The sequence below is a fragment of the Aphelocoma coerulescens genome, chromosome 3 (assembly GCF_041296385.1).
Source record: "Aphelocoma coerulescens isolate FSJ_1873_10779 chromosome 3, UR_Acoe_1.0, whole genome shotgun sequence".
NCBI classification, from domain to species: domain Eukaryota; kingdom Metazoa; phylum Chordata; class Aves; order Passeriformes; family Corvidae; genus Aphelocoma; species Aphelocoma coerulescens.
This window is the reverse complement of record NC_091016.1, coordinates 4,494,622-4,519,051: the sequence shown is the minus strand read 5'-3', so window position 1 is coordinate 4,519,051 and position 24,430 is coordinate 4,494,622. Positions and strand designations below refer to the sequence as shown.

General features: G+C 44.4%; 1 long non-coding RNA gene across 8 annotated transcripts in view; it reads left to right on the top strand.

Annotated features, from left to right (window-relative positions):
• LOC138107556 (uncharacterized) overlaps nucleotides 1-24,430 on the top strand; it is a 247,214-nt gene that overhangs the window by 199,618 nt on the left and 23,166 nt on the right. For all 8 annotated transcript variants that reach the window (XR_011149605.1, XR_011149608.1, XR_011149606.1 and 5 more), the window contains 3 exons: nucleotides 2,968-3,024; nucleotides 16,445-16,626; nucleotides 17,963-18,105. This is a non-coding gene — a long non-coding RNA (uncharacterized lncRNA). The remainder of the gene's footprint in view (nucleotides 1-2,967; nucleotides 3,025-16,444; nucleotides 16,627-17,962; nucleotides 18,106-24,430) is intronic.

Below are 24,430 nucleotides of genomic sequence, written 5' to 3'. Positions count from 1 at the left end.
TTGAAAAGGAAAGTGAGTAAAGAAGCATCCAAACAGCAGGAGCAGCTACTGTGTAACAGGTGAAAAAAATTGCAAAATGGACTGATTATGTCTGAACATCCATCCTTCTGAAGCAACTGCAGGTTAGAAATCATTGCTTGTGTTATATGGCTTTGAAAACAAGGCTGATGCAGAAAGCTCTGGAGAAAAATGTGAGACCACCACATAGATCAGAACGATGCCAGTGTAAAGAACAAAAAAAAGACGGAGCCAGAGAGAGCCAGCAGATTGTCCAGCTGTAAAGAGCAGCGTTGAAATCCAGAGGAAGCTTTCATCAAAGGCTGACTTAAGTACAAAGGTTCAGACCTAACTAAGAAGCAGCTCATTTTTTGTTGCTCCAGAGCAAGACCTGTCCCCCCAGATCTGAGCGAGCGAGTGAATGTTCTCTTGCTCAGCTGAACGAGGCAGTGGCACAGTCTGCCCACAGATGGGGAATCTCACAAGTAACGATGAAGCCATTAGATAACATATTGGAGTGACTGCTGAGCAGGCTGAGTGCCTGCTCAGTGAAAAAAAGAGAGGAAGAGAAAACACTGTGTAATTATACACCCACCCCGTTCTACCGTCTCATTCTTTCTTTCTGTCTCCAACAACATTAGGCTTCTACACCTCTTTCCTGAGCATTTTGTGGCTCATCTCTCTAACAGGTGATGACCCATTGCATTAAATAACCTTCCATAGAAAGCTACACGTTTCATGATGGGACACTCCTTCCTGTTGCTGGAAACGTGGACCAACCTTGTAGTGAGCTAATCCCTTGATCAAAAATGTTTGTTCATCTTATTCCTTGTATCACACAAAAAGTGGAACTAGGTAATGGGACAATTTATTTGGCATCATTGATTATGGCTTAATGATGACTGGAAATCCAGCTGTGAAACTGCTGGGCTTGTCTGCAAGTCAGATACGAGGAGATATATTTTTTAGGTCTTGGCATGTTTAGCATTTTGGGATGAACAATTTATCTACCTGGGTTCATTCTGCTGCTCCCAGAACTGATTGTATATTAGCATGTCTCGTGAAAATCATGCGTGACATTACTCTTGCATCTATATATTGAAAAGAAATGAAACTGGGGCCAGATAAAAGCCCTTTGAAGTCGGTGGAAATGTCTCCCATCAACTTCAATATGAACAGATAGAAACATAGAAATACAGGATTGGAAAGGACCTCCTGGGTCACTGAGTCAGTCCTCTGCTGTCCTCTGGACTCCTTCACATAATCCCTACTCCGTTGGTTGTTTCTCTTTAGCCTGTCTAAAGCTGAGGATGTGCTCAGCATATTGCTGAAATTGTCATCCAGAATGAGATTTCTTCATTACAGGTAACCAATGGCTCCTGCGTGTTTGATTTGTCAGCTCTTACAGGCGTGAACAATTCCCAGCGCGTCATCTTAAAAACGTAGTCAGGTGGATGAATGCAGGTGTCGGGAAGACTGAAGGGGGTACAGGGCTATCTGTATTCAGTCTGTGTGTTTGTCACAACTCTGAGTACTCACATCACCGTTTCCAGTAAGTGGTGGATGGGATTCTTCATCCTTGCAGCAAAGAGTGGGGACTGATTGCAACAAAATGAAAGGGCCCTAGTTTTGTGGGAACCTTAAAAGTTATAGGTTAAGGAAGTCCAGGTTCTTTGGATTCTTTTTTATTTTTGCACAGTGTTCTGAATGCTGAAAGTGAAAAGAAATTGTTGAAAGGTAGAACTGGGAAGATTTCATGCCATTTTATTCAATGCCAATTATTTATAAAGAGAAAATAGAAGAGAGGGCTGGAAAGGGTTAAAATTAAAAGCTGTTTCTAAGGCCTGCAATAATAATACAATAGACTGGTGGTAGCCACAGGCGGAATTTACTGTCCTTGGTCTAGTGAACCAGTATTAACCCTTCAAGTGTCCATGATGGCTCCATGCACAGTGTCACTTTCTGCTCCAGTGTATGGATGTATGCTTTCTGTCAGATTGCTCAATTAATTATAATTGTCCTACCTTTAAAGGGATGGCCCTGGGCATACTAGGGGGTGTGGCCCTCATGGGGTTTTATTTCAAGCCATATCCTACTGTCTCTCAGTCAATGAATCTTACTCATCAATATTTAATGACACAAGTGTACCTTCCTTTTTTTTTTTCCCTTTTAAATTATTCTTCTACACAGCTAGACAGGTGCATTGTCTTCCCGTTATGTTCTGGCGACAGAGAAGATGCTGCCTTGCTCTATGTTAGCATCTAAGAAAGAGGTGGCTAGAGCCACCCAAAATTTTGAGCGATGGGCATTACAGACCTCTTGTTCTGCCTCTGAGATGTGACAATAAGTGTCTCGCTACAGATTCATTACCCAACAGGTATTCATCAGCTTCAAAGCTGCTTTTACCAGCTGCAGCACATGGGAAGAAATCTGTTCTAAGGAACAGGGCAGGAGAGACATCTCAAAGACTGTCCTTATTTTATTCTATAGTGCCATCTCAGCTGCTCTGAAAGCTACCAGTGACACATATTGTGCTGTTCACACCTTGGTATACTCTTGGACAAGAACCACATCCTGTGTATTATTGATATTTTATGACAAAGTAAAGCAATTTTAAAACATCAGGCTGCCCATCTGCTCTGAACTACTTTTCACAATATTCAAAATAGATGTGTTTCCCTTTTCTGTTTTCATATGAGTGAAATGCAGACCACAGTTAGGTTATGAGACTGGGGGCCGGGAATTTTTCTACTTTTAATCCTGTCTCTGACATTGATTCCTTCATTAGCCTTGGGCAAGTCATTTCACTTGGATATATTCGAATCACCACATCTATAAAATGGAGATGCAGTGAGGTGTCATGGAGATTTATTAGGCTGTGTCTGCAGCATACTTTGAAGAAGTCAAACCTTATACACCTGTTAATGAATGGAATTTTAAAATATGAATGAAAACATTTTCTCGTTTCAGAAGCCCAAGTTCTGAAGGAGCGTCCTGCAGACCCGTGACTCCTGCCGCAGTCAGCAGGTACGATTTTACACTCACTGCGTAAACTCATCCAAGAAAAATTACCTGGAACTTAACATTGTGGCAGCAACATGCCAGACAGCTTCCTGGTCAGAAATGTGTCGTTATTGATGGATATCTTATTGTCCCTGAAAAATGAAAAAAAAAGCAGTTTTTACAGTTAAAAAAATCTCCAGGAGTAGTTTAGGGAGTTGGTGCTCTGGGACTGGAAGATATACAGGAAAATTAGATTCCTGCATCATTTGATCACTGAGGAGTAAAATGCTAGGCTTGCATGAGTGTTTTGCTCCCAGCCTCGATGAAGCCAAGATCTCATCCAAGTGACTGGTAAGCTTTGGTGGGAGACTTGGAGGGCTTGGAGCCTTTCCTGATAGCTTGGCCCTGATGAAGGTCAATAATCAGTGGAAGTGTCTTTAGCCTGAAGAGGAGCTTGTGAGATGAGTTGGTCCCATTCTGTAGTGCCTGCATTGACTCAGAGTTTTGGTGTGGGCAGAAAGGTATTAAAAAGGATGTGTGATCCTGTCTGCCTCACCAGCCTGAGCCACACACCTGGGGATGAGACACAGCTCAGCTTTGGCACCGGCCAGAACCGAAACAAGCCGCTGCCAAACTTACATTGTCTTTACTCATGCCGGACTTTCTGCAGACGAGAATAAATCCCCTCCATGACTAATCTGTGCATGACTCACCAACTGTATCACAGTACAGACCTCGAGGAGCTGTGGGAAACCACGGTGCACTGAGGCATGTTTGAAATGAACACTGACCCCTCTCAGCAGCCAGCAGGGTTCCCACAGAAACTCAGGGCACGAGGTGGTTTCTGCAGAGCTGGGGCAGTGGGGGCACAGTGTGGTGCCCAGCCCTCCTGCTGCCCCCCTGCTCGGCCACTTCCTGGCTGGTCCCTGAGGCTGCCAGCTACCAACCCATCACTGCTGCTGGTTTCCCAGCATCTCTGCCCAAAGCAGTGTTGCAGGGATTTTGAGGAGACCTCATGGAGCAAAGTGGTACAGCTGGGAATGGGAGCAGGTGATTGTGAGCTCAGTCTAAAGAGAGGAAGACACCTCGCTTAGGAAACAGGGGTGTAAAGGTGTTACAAGGAGATAGAACAGCAATAGGAAGGGTGAGTCTCCTGCGGAAGATAAAGTAACCCACAAAAGTCATGGTGCAATGATAAGATCAAGTTCATTTTAGTCACCCAGAGCAGTTTGAATTAAGCTCTTCCCTGTCCAGGCATATCTAACATACAGAGCTCAGCTGTGGCTGTTTCCTACGAGGAAAGCTGACAACTTGCTTCTCCAGCCCCTGCTTAACTTGATAGTCATAACCAAACCCATCATTTCTCCTAACATGTAATAATACAGAAAGAATATTTAAAAAGTCATGAATTTCCTTGCCTGGTCTAGTTGTAACACTATTTTAAAGCCTGTGCTCAGGCCTTGCTACTCGCTGAGCACAAAGCAGCTGGGAGTGTTTCAGAGGGAGCTTGCCTAGCCCTGGGGGAATGGGTGAAGAGGGTTTTTCTGTGACTTGTTTGCAAACCCCTGTGGCTGTTTTGAGGAGAGGCTCGTGGGATTTTACACAGTCATGTACATCCATTCTGACTCGGAAAGATGGCTTCTGTCCAGGGTTTGGCAAAAAAAAAAAAAAAAAAGAAAGGAGGGGCCCCCTTCAAAGACTGAGTTTTGCTGGTTTAGAAATGAAATGTGGCTAATGAAACCGCCATTCACACATCCTTGCAGTGCTCCTCTGCCCATTCCTGCATTAAATAAGGAGGCTAAGGAATGAACTCAAATGTATCCAAGTTTGTTGTGGGGAGACCGATGGTAATAAGAGAGCATTGGGCTCCAGAGGCACCTGGAAGTGCAGATAAGATCAGACCAGGTCAGAGAGGGAGCCTGGCAGCCATGGTCCTGCTCTGTGGAACGTGGTGAGCCGCAGCCCAGCCTGCCAGGAGCAGGTGCCACTGGCCTCTCTTCAGCTCTGCACCCTGCCAGTGAGGGGCCAGGTCCTTTCCCTGGGAGACCACGGGCTGTAGAGGAGGAAAATCACAAACAGAAGTCGTTATTTCCACTTCCTCGGTATTCCACTGTGCCCCAAGTTGCTGCTTGCTTGCTAAGCTTCAGGCTGTTTGGTTTTCTCTTTTCTGAATTTGGTGGTGTCATTTCCATGCTGGAAGCCTGTTTCACCACATTTCTGGCAAACCCCTTTGGTTAGACTTGTCTCACCACATCATGATCTCTTTTTATAGCCCACATCTGCCAGGAGAGCTTTGTCATTCATCGTCTTCCTCTCTACCGTGCTCATTTTCAGCTGGCACAAAATGTCCTTGTGTTTCTGAAGTAATGTGGCTCAGTGGTCAGAGCAGAAGGGATAGAGGGAGCATAGTCCTTACACCACTGGGTGTAAGTGGTGTTCAGAAGCGGGGAAGAGGAGGAAAAAGAAGATCCTCAGCACGCACAAAGTAGGCTGTGGGACTTCCAGTCCCCTTTCAGTGGCATGCCTTCAAGAGAATTCAAGGCATTCCCCTCCAAGTTTACCTGTGTCCACTCCTGGCTCATTCTGGTGGAGAGGAGCTTTTCCCCAGGAGCAGTTCCACACTTGCAACTTTCAGGGCTGCATTTTTCCTCCCTTTCCCTGTTACTTGTCTTGTTATGGATGAGAGCCGCGTCGGTGCGAGCAACTGTGTTTAAACTTGGGACAGAACTGAAGCACCGCTGTGTTTTGGTCACTGGGTTTGTATTGCCACAGTGCAAGTGTACCAGAAATATGTAATAATACATGTAAAATTGTTCAATTGCTGTTCTGTTGACAAGGTGGCATTATCCATGGCAGAATTCATGGATACTTTGTACAAGGGCAAAAGGGGGAACAAAAGTCCTTCTGACCATGGTTTTGCCACAGTTTCTTAGTTGGACCATGTTTGACAAAAAGCTTTCTTGAAGCTCTTTGGAGAAAGTTTACGGGATTTTCCAACAAACTTGTTTGGGGTGAATCCAGGATGGCTGGAAATTCAGGTAGAAAATTGAGGTTTTGTTTAACGTCTGCTCAAAGTCACATCATGGTTGTGGTTGCTCCTTACTTTAAGAGCTGAAACCATTTTCTAGGCACAGACCATCTCCATTTTCCAGAAACTTGGGCATAGATGGACCAAGGTCAGAATTTAATATGGGAGCAACACTTATATTCCAGTTGCTTGCTAGGGATGGATTTGGATTCCTGATTTGAAGTACCCCTTTTTGACATTTTTGTAGTTGTGTGACTGCCTTGAAAGCAATGAGCAGATTCCCTTTGGCCTTGGTGGTCTCCAGAGGAGAAACCCCACTGAGATAGCGGAAAGGCAGATATGGGAGCCAGAGCTTTGCTCTTCACCACCAGAGCCTGTCTCGCTCCTCTGTATCTCGCTTGTATAGAGACAAATCAAAATTCAGGGACTTGTGCCACACTCTCTTCATAATGCATGTGTACAAATATTTGCATGCAGCAGTGGTTCAAAGGAGCCTGGAGATAGTATCTTAACCGTGGTGCTTTCCCAGACCATTGCTGTGCTTTGCCTTTGTGAATAAAGGCAGTAGTGTCTGCAGTCAGGAGATCTCTCATATAGATTTAATCTGGCTGTTTTCATCCCTAGGGAGCAGAGTTGAGGATAGCGAAGTTCAAGGTAGCGTGTGTTGGAGTTTTGCAAGCAGAATAGACATGGAAATTTGAAGCCTAAATTGCACATTCCAGTCTTCTTATGGAAATGGCGAGCAAAGAGGAAGCAGAGCCTTTGGTACTGATCGTGTGCCAGTTTTTAAATACCAGTGCAGATCCAGAGAGTTTCTTCCTAAACACCCCGTGTGTGTATGTACACACAGGCACAGGCGCTGGTGAGGATACACACCATGTATGTGTGATGTTTATAAACAGTGCACCGCCCCTCTCTGCTTATAGATCCCATTGATGACTGCTTTATTCATCTCGTGGCAGACCCATGTAAAGGAAAATGCGTTCCCCATTTCCTTGCGACTATAAATTCCGTGCTATGGGGAAGGAGCAGAGTGCTCTAGCTGTACCTCCATGGCGAAATGCCCTGTTGAGGAGAGGAGTATTATACAGGGAACAATTGACAGCCCTTCACTTCAGTGGGTACATTTCTCTGTACAGCTGCATCACCACTAATGATAAATGAGTAATGTTTGATAGCTGGCTCCGTTGCCTGACAGCTACAGTTTTGGCCAGAGGGCCACGACAGGCTTTAGACTTCTGTTCAAAATGAGTTAAACATATTAGGTATTACGAAGCCACAGAAGCCTCGAGAATGAGTGCTGAAATGAGTTATCAAGGTATGCTCCTGGGTACACAACTTGCAAAGCAGATGTCATTCTAATAATGTGTGATATAGAACATGTCTGGCCTAAACCCTGCTGGATGAAATATGAAGCCCCGTTGGTGATATTTAATACCATTTTATGAGGTGCCATCTTATAAAGACAATGCCCGCCTTATGTGGAATGCTTAAGGTATTTTGCCAAAGGCACTGGGAGGTATCTGAACTAAGTAGAATTTTTATTATTTTATAAGCCTTTACTTTGTAATATTTCTGTTTCTACATTATTGTGGTACTAGCTGCACTAACCCTTTGTCTAGTGAACTTCATGAGCGGTTTGCTGATAGATTGACTGATAGCCACGGCTGCCTGTGGATGTAAAGGCCAGTTCCTACCTAAATATATTCCTAGCAAAAAAATAGAGTAAAGTAGAAAGCAGACTTCAAAAGGAAATAAAGCTTTACAGGAGGCACTCTTGGAAAAGAGGTCCTTGAAGCTATGAGATGCAGAGGTTTTGGTGTTTTGTAAGGGAGCGAGGCTTGGCAAGGTTGTGCATCTGTGTATTACAGCTGCAACATTCATTTTGTCTTGAATTCCTGTTGTAAACTTTGACTTCTTGTTGAGATTCCTGGGTCCCTTTGCCAATATCCCAAGGACATACATCGAGTCGCTTAGTTTTGGGAAGATGATGAGTGTTTTCACTCTCCAGTTCTCTCTTTATTTACATATTTTCATTTAAGGCTGCATTTGTGGAACCAAATTGCCTCCTTGTTCAGGTCTGTTGGAAGGCGGAGGGAGAGGGATTGCAAGCAGTTATTCTGAGCAAATTAGGTATCTCCTCCCTGGGATGCAAAGCCCGTGCTGACAGCGCTGCAGCGTTAAAGACCCCGGTGGGGGTGGTACTTACATTGCAGCGATGCTGAGTCAGTGCAAATGGGCTCAGTGCTCAGAGCTCATCGCCGCTGCCAGAGGATCTGGTCCACTGCAGCAAGGGAGTAGTTTTCTTGTCTTAATCCTACATCGTTCTGTATCTCATAGTTCTTCTAGTCCTCCATGCTTCTCTGTCTTGCCCCTCCTGAGAAAATATAGTGCCCATGACCTAGAAAGCAGCCACTTCCCAGAGCATTCACTAGGGAAGGCTGATGTGGCCCAGCTTTTGCTCAGTGGTTTGATCCAGCAGGGTGTCTCTTGCAGGGCAGGCCAGGGTCCCCATTTCTCCTGCCTTGAGGGTCTCCTGCTCAGCCATGATCCAGCTTGATGAGCCTCATAGAACCAGGTCCCTGTGATTATTTCTGCTGATTTGCTTCTCTGAATACAAACATCAGCACTAAAGAAATTGCTCAGCTCAGTGTGCCAGTGACCACCACATAGAATTTCCAGCTAGAAAGACATCCCTGTGCAAAAGTATGTGGCGGTTCTTGCTCTTAATCCTCACGCTCTCCTTCTGCCTCCCCGGGTAAGTGATCTCTCAATGTGTGGTAGTGCAGCCTGATGCGAGGAGGTGTTAGGTTAATTCCCTTTGATAAAACCCTACTAACTTTTTTTTGCCCTTGAAAAACTTGTTTTCCCTTCCAAATGCATCATCCTGTGAGCCCAAGGTTTGCAGATATTCAGATTCATCTTCCTTTATACCATAAACATGCCAGATATATATAATCCATTTGGACACTGGCAAGTGATGACTATCAGAGGCAGAATGGGTACTGAGGGGCCCATAGTTATACAGTAACATCAGCTTGGCAGCAGCTCATCCATCGTGCTGGATGATCTGTCCATCTCCCTGCCTATGGCTTGTAGCACATAAAATACAGAGCAAAAGTCAGACCAAATATTCTGCGTGCGATGCTCGTCGCATCTCAGCCCGGCTCTTCTAGCCTCAGTTTTAAATGCACTCGTGGACCAACTGTCTGGTCGAGACACTGCTTTTGAAAGAAACATGTCTCAGAAATTCCTGAAAGTCGCTGCTCAGTGTGTGACATGTCAAGTTACATCTGCTGTGTCACGAAACATCAGCGTGTTGCGAAAGACCGTAATGAAAGGTGACAAGACATGCTGTAAACAGTTTCGGTCGATGTTTTTATTTATCCCAGAGCAAATTTCATGCAATATCACAATCGTGGGGAGAATTCAGCTTCTGTTCCATCACTCAGCAAAACTTTTGCCTGTGCTGCTCTGTCAACTGACCCTGAACATTTCGGGTGTGGAGGTAGGTCAGCCTTGAAGCTGAGTGCTCTCGGGATCACCGCCCCTGCCCCAGCGCATGTGGTGGTGGGTCTGTGCTCAGCAGACCCCAAGGACCCCTGAGGGGTCAGGAGTGCTGGTTTGGCATTTCCCCCAGCCTCAGCTGTGTCCCACCACCCACCCAGCTGCTGTGTGGGGAACTCCTCCCCTGTTTTCCAGAAAATGTGTGGCCGGGCACAGGGCTCCCTGGAAGGAGCTGTGCGGGATAACTCAGGGTTCCCACGACATGCCAGGGCCCTTCATGGGGCTTTCTTTGCCTCTCAGAGAAAGCTCATAAACCCATTTGCAAATCCTCCGTTTGAGTTGTACAGGTGGCTCATGTTTGTCGAGGTTTTCTACTTGGAGCTCATTTCCTTAAAATCTGTCCTTATGTTTGCTAAAATCCACACAGTCCTTGTTCCAAGCTGCACGAGGCTTTTAGCTCCTTTTTTCCTCTCAGCATTTTTTGCCTATATTGTTGCAGGAGTCAAATGGGGAAATGCACAGAGCTGGGAGATTAAAGATGTAAATTTTATAAACAGAAATCAAAGGTCCTAAATCCTGAGCAAAGAAAAGCCTACATAAGTATGAACATTAAAAAACATACATAAATAGTACTTCAAGGCTGAATGTGTTAAATTATTCAACAGTTAAGTCATAAGTGTTCTTAAACTTAAGTATAAAAATGCCCTTGACAATATTTCATAGCTGTGCATTTCTTTAAAATATTTAGCATTCTCATTAAAGAGAATGACTTTATTTTATATATTAGTTACACTCCTGCTTGTTAATATGAAGGAATTTAGTAGCAAAGAGCATTCTTATGTATATAAGCCAAAGACAATTTACATATAAAGTTGGACGACTATTCACTTTTTATTTATTCTTGGATCATCTGCATCCACGCAGAGCTATATAGCATTTAAACAAATTTGTTCCTTAATGTGTAGTATTAATATCTCCTGCCCCAAAATATCATTTGCTAATGCCATCACAGAGACAGGTTCATTCAAAGCTACATGGAAGTTCTTGCCTTTGAAAGACTTAATGAACCTTACATTTTTGGTATACTGCACAGTGTAATGCCTATTACATATTCATTGCCAGAATGGAAGATTTCCTTTAACTCTGAGCTTCCTGGTCTAGTTCACTGTAAAACATTGTCAAAAGTCACAAGAGACTTTCGCTGAAAATTGTGACTCTTGATAGCAGGATGTAATGGGGAGGTTTAGAATAGAAGAACCAGTGGTATATGGGCCCAGGGGGAATCGTTCTGACAGACAAATGGATGGATAATACAGTTTTTGACATAATGGGATGAAAAAGTTTATGCCAGAAAGAACTGAATTAAAGTTATTACTTTGAGGAAATTTTGAAGTTCTCAAGACCAGCGGTATTACCTGCATGCATTTCATTTTACTGCATCTCTGCATAACAGGTTTTTAAACAGGGTTGGTTTTGAATTGATTTGTAAGCTTACTAACAAATCTGCAATCAAAATTGTAGTCACTTTCTTGGAAGTAACCCCAGTAACATCATTTTCCAGGGGGTGGTTTTGGGAGCAGGATTTTTTGATCTCTCTGGTTTTTGCAAGTCCTGCATCATCAGTTTGCCTCTCAGCTCCCTTTTGTAAGGACAGCAAAACAAAAAAGGCTATTATTCTGCATTTTCCTCTGGAATAGTAGGAGGTTATTTTGTATAAATTTCTTTTTCTCAGTGCTTTGTGAACTTTGGAAATTCACAGCTCTGAGATCCCCAAGCCCTGGTGAGACACAGAAGTCGGCTGATGCACAAACCATTGCAAACCCGACGCCTTCGTTAATCAAGGCCATCCAGAAAAAAAAAGAAAAAAAAAAGGGGGGAGGGGGGGGACTGTACGTTTTTCTACTCGTTATTTTTAGGTGATGGCAGGGCTGGGCTGCCAGTCAGACACGTTTTTGAGGGGTGCTGTTTGCACGTGTGCACCCAAGGGTTTGACCGCAGGTCTCTGGAGAGGGGACAGTGCAATAACAGCCGCTGCTCCCCGAAGTCTCTGCCTGAGCTGTGTTTCATTTTAGCTGGCAGGGACTGAGCCCACGGCTGAAATGGAGAAATAAGAGCGGCAGAGAGAGGCCCTCATAATGGCAGAGATGAAAAATGTGTTAGCACAGAACAATGAAGTAATGGTAAATCTGAGATGTAGGCACCAGTCACCACTTGTACCATGCTGTTGTCAGAAGTGTGTTGAGATATCGGAGTGAGCAGGCTGAGAAAGGGAAGCTAATTATACCACATTATTCACTTCTGCTCATTAGGTGTAGTACAAAGGCCCTGCTTTTTATGTATATATTAAAGTGCTGAGGACTACAGGAATAGATAACTTCATGTTTCTTTTGTCTCTCTAGTGGGTCAGTTCAGACAGAAAAATTGTGTTTTCACAGACATCCAACTTTCTATTCTGCAGAATTAGGGATTTCCTCCTGCATCACCTCTAGCAAATAGAAAAAGACAACTCCCCCTCCTCTTGAAACCCAGCAAGCAAAGCTCCTGTTCCCCGTGACAATTCCTCACCCAGTGCCTGTGTGAGGGTGTGTGGGATGGTTCCTGCCTTCTCCGCTCTGCTCAGCACAGGCACCAGTGTCCATGAAAAAGCTCTTCCTGCTTAATCCCTCTTCCCCGCATAGCTCCAGGGGCAATTTGACAGCCCCAGCCTTCTCCACTGCTGACATTCCTGCCTGGGTCACACTGTCCCCTCATGCTGCCACTTGTCCCTCCATCATCCTGAGACCACAGATACCTCTCCAGCTGAGTGTCAATGAAATGAATTCAGCCATTTAATAAACTTTGGATGGTACACATAATATATTCTGCCTTAGATGTTTCACCTGCCTCACAATCCTCGTATTGCTTTCGGATCTGTAAATGAGCCATTAGGAAAAGATGAAGGGGAAGGCAGACGATCAGTTTATTGAAATTATTTATATATGAGAAATACCTAACTTTCAAAATTCATGGCTCTTTAATGCTCAAGTCACAGAGAACACATTAAATCTAAGAGGAGAGGAACAGGTATTGCACTTCCACACTGAGGTGAATGAAATCAGATTTGGGCATTGAAACCTACCCTTCTCCACAATGAAAATTGCCTTGCTCTTCTAATTATGAGCATCACAAAAGTCACTGCTTCCGTGAAATACCCTGCAGCTACACAAAAGGATAGACTGGAGAAGCACACATCTACCAATAAGTGGCACTGAGCATCTACTCCATTTCTCACACAGGTTGGCATATCTCTCAGTGGTCCATCTGGTAGAATTGGATGGCATTTATCAGGAAATAATCCAATTGTGGCATGCCAAAACCTGAACATGAAAAGTACTTTTGCCTAGTGTCAATCATTCACCCTCTGACAGTTCAATAAACATCGTTTCTGTGATGGTTTTCAGGAACACTGACACCCAAAATGCTGGAAACAATGCCAGAGATGGAAATGACAATGCTTCTGTGAAACATCAAAGGGGGCCGACACAACCTGGCATGGATTTTGCCAAGTGTTGCTTAGCAATACATCGTGCTTGTGGGCCACTGGCGTGTCAGGATTAGCTGCGAGGGGAGCGATATTCACACCTTTGCTGAGAATGCATCCTTCCCAAATAAAGCAGCACAAGGCAGGGAAGTGCAGCATCAGCAGGAGCAGGGGATGCCACAGCCACAATATTCAATTCTAGGCTTCTGAAAAGCCATCTGCTCTCCGCACTTGTCTTCCTCGGGCGTGGAAAGGCGAAGTGCCTCATCCCAGTGCCATAGGGACCTGGTGCTGTCCTGCCCAGCTCGTGGGCTTGGAGGGTACAAGGAGGTTTCCCGTCCTTTTTCTTTCAGAGGGGACTAAACTTTGCTACCAACAGCTCATGCAGGCAGAATTTGACCTGGACTGGGTTGGCCTCTGGGCTCGCAGGATGGTGACAACATACGGGAAGAAAGATTGAACCTGGAATTAGGAGGTCAATGACCAATATGACTCGCAACAAAATGTGAAATAGGGATGGTTATCTTAACAGCAAAATTGGTGGCAGCAGTAAAAGGATGCAAGGAGCTCTTGGTAACAAAAGAAAAAACTTCTTCACTTCCTGAATTTCCCAAGCAAGCCCCTCTCCCCCGGTGCCTGGATGTGGCTCTGCAGCCACCCCCACCCTGCAAGGGATCCTGAAGGGTAAAAGCAGCTTTTCCAGAACAACGAAGCATGTGCAGTGGCCAGAGGGAAAACATATTATTTGATATTGCAGGCACCACTTTGCCACTGAGGAGGAAACTGAATTGGGGGAAGTGAAATAACTTGCCTGAAGCCACCGACAGACCTGGGAACTAAACTCTGGCCTCCTTCATGTGCCAAATCCTGGAGCAGAGGCTCACGAGGTCTAACCAAATTGCCTTTTATCTGTGTGCCTGGTAAATGGGAGTGGGAGGAATGTCTGCATATCAAATCAGGGGGTTTTGTCCATCTCGAAATTCCAGGTTTTCAGATCCAGGAACCAACTGACACCTGGAGCACATAAACTGCCTTTTTGGTGTGGTGAGGACAGCCCTGCGGGTCCAAACACAGACATGCCAGCCAAGCCTGTCCAAACAGGGGCGCTGGGATCTGCTGTGAGTCCAGAGCCTGAGGGGAGGACAGGCTTGGGGAGGCACTTGTGGGGCAGTGCTGGGTCACCACTACCCCTGTTGGCTCAGGGCTGTCTAGTCCGTAGACACCACAGTGGTGGAGGGGCTGCAAATTCCATGGAAAAGGGGCTTTCCAACAGAGTTCTCCGAACAGAAATCCTGAGGTGTGCAGATCCTTATATATACTTATGACAGTTTTCCAGGGAGAAGTGCAAGCTAACTCCATCAGTGCCTTTGAGCCTTGACTTGTTAATTGGCATTACTTCTAATTCCCAGCTATATTTTAAGGTATGAACCTAAGGAATTTTAAAGTCATTATGTGGGTGAGGGACTGATAAAAATAAATCCTTCAGGTTTGAAAGTGGCAGAGAGGGAATAAAAGGTGTTAAGAAATCCAGGAGTTTTCAGCCAATTGGTTCAAAAAAGCATCCGGGTGGACTGCAGCTCCTAGAGAAAGGTCACTGATACTACTCTGGATACCTCTTTTTATGAACTTTATGCATCACATAAAATAAATTTAAAGCAGTTTAATTTAACAGTCTAATTAGTCATGTTTTTTTCATCTTGTCTATTTAACTATACACGGAACAAAGAGAAAGACACAGGGCCAAATTCAGAGCTGGCGCAAATCAGCTCTACAAGTCGAGGAAGTCATTCCTGCTCATCCAGGGCTGAATATGGATGCCAGTGGCCAAATTTGTCCCTGGGAGTAATATCCCTTGTGTCTGGAGACTTGAATTTGGCTGCCAGGAATTAATTCTCCGCAGAGCAGATCCTTGGGTCTCAGTGTTCAGAGCTTGAGCCAGGCGAGCTGAAACGTGGGTTGAACACTCAGCAGAAATGGCTTAAAGACTCGACGTAGTTTGGAACAAAACTTTTCTGTGTGTTGGCTTCGCAGAGACTCCCGCACGCATTTCCCTTCGCCTCAGCCAACTTCATTCACACCCGATTTCGCTTTAAATTTCAGCGTTCATATAATCTCATGATCTCCGGCAAAGAGCAGTCACATGAGTGCACCCTCCACTGAAGAGAGTGTCTCTCCACTGCCTTTGATGTGGTTGCACTGGTTATGCCATTGCACTAGGCCGGCCTCGCTCTTCAGCTCATGCACAAAACCCCACAGCATTAACCAGCCCTTGATGCAGGGACGTAAATTGATCCACCTTTACGAAGGTGAAGTTTCTGAGCAGATTTCCAGCTCATAAAGTCTTAGGCCGGCTAAAGCCTAGACCTCCAAGTCCATGGTTATATTGTGGTATTTGGGAGGGTTGTGACCCCACTGCTGGCTTTCACTAACGGAACAAATTATTTTTCAAACGTTGTGGATTGCAGCAGAAACCTGCCTCCTGCCAGTCAAGGTGTTTGCTTTGCTGTGTCCTTTTACAAGAGCATGTACTGGGGCAGGTTGCCATCTGATGCTGGGAGGCACTGGGGGGACTTGGGAGGGGACTGAGGTAGCTTAGCCACGTGTCACCCCAGCCCCGAGGGACACGAGTCCCTTCCAAATGGCTCTTTCCAAAGTTCCTGAAAGGTACCATTTCCCCAGCCAAAAATAACTGCAACAAACAACATGAACACAATAAAGAAATTCAAATATATCTTAAATTCCCTAATAATTAACCATGTTCAATTAGTCTCCAGGGTTTTCTGTGCTGCTGTGTGGTCTCCCTGGAGGCACCACCAGCACCACAGCGGTGAGTTAATGAGTTCTGGTTGTGTCTTGTCCGCACACTCAGCTGCCTCGCCGTGCTCTGCCTCTGGCCCAATGCTCCTAGGAAGAACACCCACTTCAGAGGACTTTCTCCCTTTTCTTCCTGGAGGCTGATGAAAGGCTAGGTCCTCTCCTGTAATGCATTTACCAGGGCTCTGCAGGGCTGTGTGAGTTCAGGGCTCAGCAGCGTGCTACCCCATGCCCCTTTGTGGCCATTACAACTGAGCTTGCCTGCTTGGTTGCAGGGTGAGGATCCCCACATCTGTCACATAAAGCCCAGGTCTCTCTTTAGACAATGTAGTTTCAAGAGTTTGGCTTAATTCTCTCATTGGGGAGGTCTGTAGACATCAGTACTTCCTGCCAGATCTGGCATCTGTATAAATTACTCCTGTTTCTTCTGAAATTTGGTGTCACCAGACCATCAGGCCTTTTAGCACATCCTTCTCTTACCTTTAATTCATGTTTTGTTTAGCTTTTGCACAGCAATACTCTTCCCAAAGTTTTTTGAAGCTCTGATTCTGTTTTTCTATCCCTCTTTCCTTCAGATTCAGCCAGAAGCAGACCCTGTGTCTCAACAAGAAATTGCATTTTCCTTTGAAATGCTGCACAATCCCAATGGCACTGCAAGAGAGCTCCCAAAGGGAATCATGAGCGGGAAGGAAAGGGACCCTGTGGACATATCCAACACACTGGGCATTAGCCCAGCTTCCGAGTGCACCTCTGTTAGGTAATGGAAATGTTCTCTTATTTCCTGTCTGTGTAAACACCTGTATGACAGGATGAGGCCTGCATCGGCTCCTTCAGCCCTGCTCTGTTGGGAGCTTCCATCTTTAGCTTTTCCATTTCCTTATAGTACCTGGATTTTTTTTGGACAATACCACTGGGATTAGCCCCACACTGACTTGTGCACCATTGCTGGACCTTCTTTTTCCTCTGGGGGCTGCGTCTTCCCATACCCAGAGGCACCAGCAGTGGTGCCAGGAGGGCCCAGTGCCAGCACTGTTGCTGCTGCTGCCAGCATTTTCCTTTCCCCACACTCCACATCCCCTCTCCTGTGTCATTTCCCACAGTGGACGGTTTAATGCACTGTTTTTTGCAGACTCCCAATTTCACTGCCTCATGCTGTCTGGGCTGGGGGCTATTTTCTTGCAGTAATTTGCATAAAGCTTCTCACAGTGCTGCTTTCCAGGAATTCTGTTCTGGACACGATGAATTCCTCTGCGTGGCAAGTTTTAATTGTTTTATCATGGAATTTTTTTTTCCCTGAGTTTTCCAATCTCTTTCCCTGGTGTTTTGCCTCAAATCCCAGCCATAATATGTTCCTTCTAATAAGGGATTCCAACCTGACAGTTGCAAGATTGGCACTGCCACCACACATTACAAAATCTGGAGTTTGCACCGTGTTATCTCTTTCTACGGAAAAATAAGACACTGGCATATGGCATCTCTCAAGAGAGTGGAGGCTAAGAGATTTGGAGGCCAGTAATGGGAGCTGAGAGAAGAGAGGCCAAGATTGGGAAGCCCAAAGAATGGAGGCTGAAGGATGCCATAATCTGCTCCCCAGCCATGTTCTTGCTGTTTTTTCCCCTACATTTCCTCAGTTTCCCACTCAGTAGCCACTGACCTGCACTTGTGTGTGGTTCCCACACCTGAGGTGAGGGCAGGAGCTGCCTCAGCCTGCTCACTGCAGCTCCAGACTGTGAGCAGACCCCTTGGCTCCGAGAGGATCATAACCCCTGAGTTGTGTCTAATCAGGCAGCATCTGAGATTAATTGTGAGGGCTTTCCTCTACCCACCCACAGAGATAAATGCAGAGGAGCCAATTTGGTAATTGCCTTGAGTCCTGGTGTGCTTCTGAGTTGTTCCTGGGCCAGGATAAGGCTGGGTAAGGGAATATTTGCAGAGACATGAATGGAGCATTTACTGTGGCCCTCAGCTCATAAAGATACCAGGGTGTCTTTAATGGGGCAGAACTGGGAATGTCATAGGTGAACACTGTGATGCTGTAAATAAGAGAATCCCCTGCCCTGGCTTTGCTTAGACTCCCTCTTGCTTTCAAACAGCTCTGGAACTCGCTGCTGAGGTTTCCCACATCTCTCTTGAACCAGAAAGAAGGGGCAACCGTTTTGACTATCCCTACTGAACTGGCTGTACCTCAGAAGTGATCTTGTGATGAGGACTCAGCTGATAATGCCATCACCCAAAGGTGAGGTGCTCTTGTTTTTGGCTAACCTACATCTTTGCCAGGATGGTGCAGGACGTATACTGCTGTGTTATCCAAGATGCTGGGGTGTAAAGACGAATAAAGGATGTCACGGGAGCAGATTGGTGCTTTACTGGCTGTGGGTAGGTAGAGAAGGGAAAAGCAGCCTTGGCACCTGTTAGTGGCCATTAAAAACTCCCATGTTCTGCTAATCTGTGCTCGTAAAAAGGCCATCTGCTAATGCTCAAAGGTCATTAAGTTACCAGCCCTGTTTACTCCTCCTGTGCTGCTGGGCCAAGCCTTTCTCAGAAAAGAGGGCTTAAATGGTCATTATGGTGGCGCCTGCTCACGCTGCAGGGTGGTTAAGGCTCTGTCAGTATTTTCATTAGAAACCCAGACTTTCAGGGCTTTTTCAACTTGGCCATTAAAGCATTTGCTTCTCACTGCCTGGCTGTGCTTTGGAGAGGGAAGTTTCGTGTTGGATTTGTTTGTGATGAAACTGCTTATGGTCTTTATGTTTTCCTTATGAGAAACAGAGGGAAAGCATAGGAAACAGAAGCCCACTTTGTGTGCAGCTCTAGGGGCTGTGCTGGGTGTTGGTTTTGGGGTTACAGCAGCGTGGTCTGCCCATATGAATGACACTGTCCCCAAGCAGGCAGCGTTTGTGTCTCACACAGACCCAGCACTACAGGTGGCTTAGGGAAGAAGCTGAGGCCTGGACTGTGAGTTGCCTTGATTTCACAGGTTTCAGTCAAACCTTTAAGGTTACATTAACATAGTTTTCTTGTGGTTAAATGGAACTATCAAAAACTTTGATAATTCTTTTTTCCTTCTGAGACTTCCCAGCGATAAAATAAGATGTAGCTGCTCAAGTTTTTATCCTTCATTTCTGATAATGATGGTGTCTGTCTCATAAAAACCTGCCTTTTATCTTCCCCAATTAGCTGAGCTGCTGCACCCTTGTGCTGGGAAGTTCTGAGTGCACAGTCAAAGCATCCCCTCCCCAGCTCTGTGGGGCCAAGCTGTCCACAGCACCCACCCACCCTCCCGTCCCTGCTCCCATCGGCACCAGTTTAACCTTTTGCTTTCTGCATAGCACAAAGAAGAAACCCGGGTCAATGAATAATGAAAGCTCATTTGAAACCTGGACTCTTAGAGTTTGGTCTCTGCTGCCTTTTATTTTAAGTGGAACTTCTTTCACAGATTTTTTTTTTTTTTTTTTTTTTTTTTCTGGTTAATGCATTCAGGCTCTCCCGTGTGGATTTCATGAGGTGTTTCATCCAGGATTTAGGGGAAGATCACACTGATTGTGTGATCCACTTGTTCTTCAGATTGTTTTTATTTCTTTTCTGACTGAGCTCTGGGGACAGGAGGGTGCTGTGCTGGCCACTGTGTGTAAATAAGGAATACAGACTTCCTTGGAGAGCTAAGAGTCAGGAATGGATATGAAAAACAGGAAAGGATGTATCTCATGTTTTTTAAGCAGTCTTTCCAAACCATGTTGCTGAATTTAAAAAATAAAAATTAGAAAATAAAAAATCCCTAAGTGTTTCTGACTCAGCAGAGATGTTTTTGCCAGAACCTTCTTCTCACCAGCCAGTCCTTCTTAAATCTGTAACAACCCAACAGGTAGTTAAAATAGTCCCAACTAATTGCAACCAGGACTGCTGGCTTCTTCTGAGCTATTGTTCTGATTAGGCACCACGGCCAAAATCTTCAGGAGGTATATGGGCAAAGTAGTCAGTGTAAGAACTCAAAACAAGAACAACTACAGGCCTGGAGTTTTTTTTAATTTATTATTTTACTGCTGTAAAAGCAGGCCCTGTGTCTCTGCTGCAGATGTGTCTGCCATGGGCTGGCTCATCGCTTGGTCCAGCTCCCTGGAAGAAGTGTTACAAGTTGAGGGTTTAATTCAGATTTTCTTGAAGCACAGAAGTGATACAATTTGTACAACTTCGCACCGCCATTCTAACATCAGCTTTTCCAGGAAAGCTCTTTTTTAAAAACACAACCAAGCTTGGGAGTCTCTGGGACAAGAGACGATGGGAGAAGTTATCTTGTGAGAGACACAGTAAGGTGTTTGGAAAGGCAATGGTGCATTGAGCAGCCATCCATCCTCAACACCAGAGTAGTGGAAATGCCATTTTCCTTCCCCCCTCCATCCCGCTGTTTGAACCAAGTACTAAAAAAGGTGTTTCATATTTTTGCAGTAGTCAGTATTTAAAACATTTTGGTTCCTTATAGGTAGTGACAGTCTGTTTTGGTGGTACACATGAAAACAAACAAGGAAAGAGACAGAAAGCACAGGCAAATCCTCGGATGTCGTGTTTCACTGAGGCTATCAAGTGGAGGAGGCAGAGATTTGCTGGGATTCTTGCTCAGCACACACAGAGCCAAATTACTGGCGAGTTTTGGAGCTGATGGAATAAAATATTTTGCCCAGGGAAGGGTGAGGGATTTCACTTTGCAGATATGCCTCTATTTTACTGGGTATATTTATTTGTCTATCTCTTCCTTAGGAGTGTTGGGTAGGTCTGCTCCATAGGATTAAATCATATCCCAAACCATCCTGGCTTTGTGACAGTACAAACATTATTGGATTTAGTTCCCTTCTGCTTATCCACCTTCCGTCCTCCAGGATCCCCATTATTATTATAATAATACCCACAAAACTCCTGCTCTGAGATCAGAGGGGTTTTCAAGTGCCAAAGCAATCAACAAAACATACCTGGTCCTTTTAATCTCCTTTAATCCCATCTTGTGGGACTATCCCAATAAATGATCACATATCCAAAAATTCTTTCTCTGTAATGACATTTGAGTTTTAGCTCACAGTTTTCATGAAATTGTCTCATATATGAAAGAAGATGCACTGGGGCCTTCTTATGCCATCAATAAAATAAAAGTTTGGGTTGAAAAACTATCTTATGGAATAAAATAGAATAACAAAAATCCATCATTATCTATGTTTCAGAAAAGGATGGTGTTTTGTTTAGCATTTTAGTTAGAAATGATGTATGACTACATCATAAAACACTTATATTAAAAAGATCTTCTCACCCTGAATTCAAAATATATATTGTACTCTCTTATCCAGTCATTTCAGAGTGAAAGTTAAAAATGCCCATCCTGTGGTATTAGTCACTGGTATTATATCTTATAACTGATGTATTCTTCTAATACTTTTATTTAAAGGGGCTTTTACTTGGGGCTCATGAGAGCAGACATTTATTTTGTTATTGAAATGGTGATGCCATGGGTGGTGGGTTTATATTCTTTTGCCAAGGCTTGGTCTGCCCTTTCTGTTGGTGAGGTTTTTTTGGTTGTTTGGAGGTTTTTTTGGTGCATATGTTGAAACCCACTCAATTTTAAAGAAAAATCAAGTGTTAGCAGAATAAAGGGTAGCCCATGCTATGGTTCAAAGTCTTGGGGACATGAGCTGTCCAGGAGTTTTCACAAAAATCCCTGTATTGGGAGCAGGCAATATGACAAAAAGCATGACTCTGCAGCATCACGGTTTGATGTTTTAGAGATGAAAAGTTTCTCCTGCCTGAGGCATAAATTTTGGCTTGAATGAGAGAACCTAACCCTAAGGCGAAGATGCTGGCACCCAGATTCCTGTTACTGGTTTGAACAACACAGAGCAGAGTCTTGTAACTGACTCTGTCTTGTCCTGAGTGAACGCCCTCACCACTAAAAAGTGAATATTGTCAGGAAGAAAAGGGAAAGGGTAGTTATTTTCAGGTGGCAGGTTTTTTGGTTTGTTTCATTTGGGTTTTTCTCTTAAGGAACATGGATCCATGCAGAACATCAGCTTCTCTGAAAACCCAAAGTTTTACAGGGATGGGGGGAAAAAAAACCCCTTTCCTACATGTTCGGTAAGAGATTGTCTCTAGTTGTAGGAGAGTGTGAGGCAGAACTGGATTAAGTCAGGCTGGTCACTTTTGTGGGAAATTTCCAGAGTTACTAAGCTGGAGACCCCTCTCTGGCCTGCAGAACAATTTACTGAGGGGGCGGTTAAATGGCACAGATTAAGCTCATTAATGGTTCAGATATTTGCTTGGTTTACACAATGCTGTCCGGCAAATTATATTGATGCTTGACAGAATTATTGTCATTATTTATTTTGTTGTAAGCCAGATTTATAGATATTTGTAGCTTTTGTAAGACTAAACATAAGAAACATTAATAGCTTTACTAATTATATCACTGCTTTAGAGATATAGATAGTGATAAAAATGCCAAGTAAAGTGAGCTAGTAAAACATTTTAAAGAGAATTTTAAAGTGAGCTACTGATTGATGATCCCTTGGGTCAGTCTTAAGTTTTGAATGTGAGAGTGGCTCTTCCCACCAGGGCACGAGAGCCTTTTGCCTCCATCAGCTCTTGCAGCAGAGACGAGGAAGAACAAGACTCGTATTGAACAACTGATTACTAAATCAGATTGCATAATCTGAAAAATATTGAAATCCTATAACAGCATAAACTGAGGCTGAGGTTATTAAACACAACAGGGTTGTTTGTTTGGTTTTATCACCTTTACCTTGTCCTCAACCCCTCCTGCCTCCTGGATGGGTTACCTGCACTTCTTTGTCTCTTACATGCTAAAATTGCAACCTCCTTAGAGCAGGAGCTGCCTCCTCCCTCTCTCTCATTACAAAAATGAGCAGGTCTTAGCACAGCTCTGATGAGGAATTCAAGCTTCTAACAAAAATGTGAATAATAATTTTATGGCTGTTAAAAAAGAAAATCTTTAATGGGTAAGCAGAGTCAGTAGAGGGCTAGATACAAAATAAAGGTGTGTTTTTACACAGCTGTCAAATGAAAAATCTGTTTTCCTAACTATTGATCCCGGTTTTGCTGTGAGCACCCTTTTAAAGGAGGGAGATAATGAGTGAGAAAAGAGTTAATAAATGTCCGGCCATTACTGCAAGCATGGATGGAAATCCATCATCAGTTTAAGTACTGGATGGGCTCTAGGTGATAATCTAAGCCTGTTTGACCACCATCAGTGCCCTGGGAGCTGTGATCCTTAGGGATATGCGTGGCTCCCTGCTTTTCTCTGATGTGCAGCACTGCAAAGCCCCCAGTTTTATTTTTCTCTGGGTTTAGTAATGACCTGGTTGAAACTCCCATGAAGCCATTGGGAAGACTCACAGTCTCTAATGGCCTGTGGATCAGGATTGTGGCAGTGTTTTCGGAGTGAGCAGCCAGTGGGAATTTTATCCCAGGTGAGGGAAAAAACCAATTTTCTTTTTTTTCTTTTTCTCCCCCACTGCCCTCCCTGCTTTGCAATTTCTGATTAATTGGTCTTCCTAACACACTTGTGATTAGTGTATTGTGGCTGTGCCCAGAAGGAGAAAGTTGGGCCCCACCTCATCCGTGGTGACATCCCATTGCTGTTTGATGGGATGAGCGCAAGGACAGGGGTAATGGGCAAAGCTTTAGAGCAGACCATGAGGGGCTTGTAAAGAAGACAGGGAATGTGATCCTGAACCCACTGAAATCCTCACAGTTTGGGCTGCCTCCCTGCAGTGTGACAACAGGTCAATGAGGATTTATAATCCTCATTGGGAAATCAGGATGAGGCATTACCACTGAGGCTGGGAGAGCTGGAAAAGTTTGGCACTGGCACCCCAATGCTCACCCACCCCACATCAGAGTCTTGGCCGTGCAGAACAACTCAGAAACCTCATAGGAACAGGCTTTGGCGGAAGATTCCTGGGGTTTCTTTCTAGGCATGCTGTAAATATCACAGGGGCTGTTCTTCCTTTGATCCCAAACTAGAGATGAAAGGAACAATTCACACACATTTTTGAACCATAAAAAACATGTGGCTTGACATTGGTTCCAGAAACAGGTCAAGATGTAGGATAATCTTATTTTTTTTCCTGAAATATTTGAACTATCTCTTCTCACCATGTTATGAAGCTGTGCCATAGCCTTAGAATATAAACAAATGAGTGTGCTGTGGGATTTAATTCTCAAAACATGGGTAAGAGGAAAAGTCTGTTTGACTTAAGTTAGCAGAACTTTCTACTCAATACTGAAACTAAAGTCAGAGCCCTGTGCCACTCCCTGATTTCCTTCTTCTCTAATATAATCATTGCTCAGTTTTTGTGGGTTGTGATTATGGAGAAAAAGCTTCATGTGTTCTTCTAGCTTGGAAAATGACAAGATAACAAATGCTTTTATTGAACAGTCCTACTCATTATTGCTGTGTATCCTACTTTTATGAGCGTGTTTTGGACCATTGCTCTCCACCTGCACTCAGGTTCGTGGGCTTCTTTCACTTTTACTCTGCTTCCCAAGATACATCTTCAACTTTC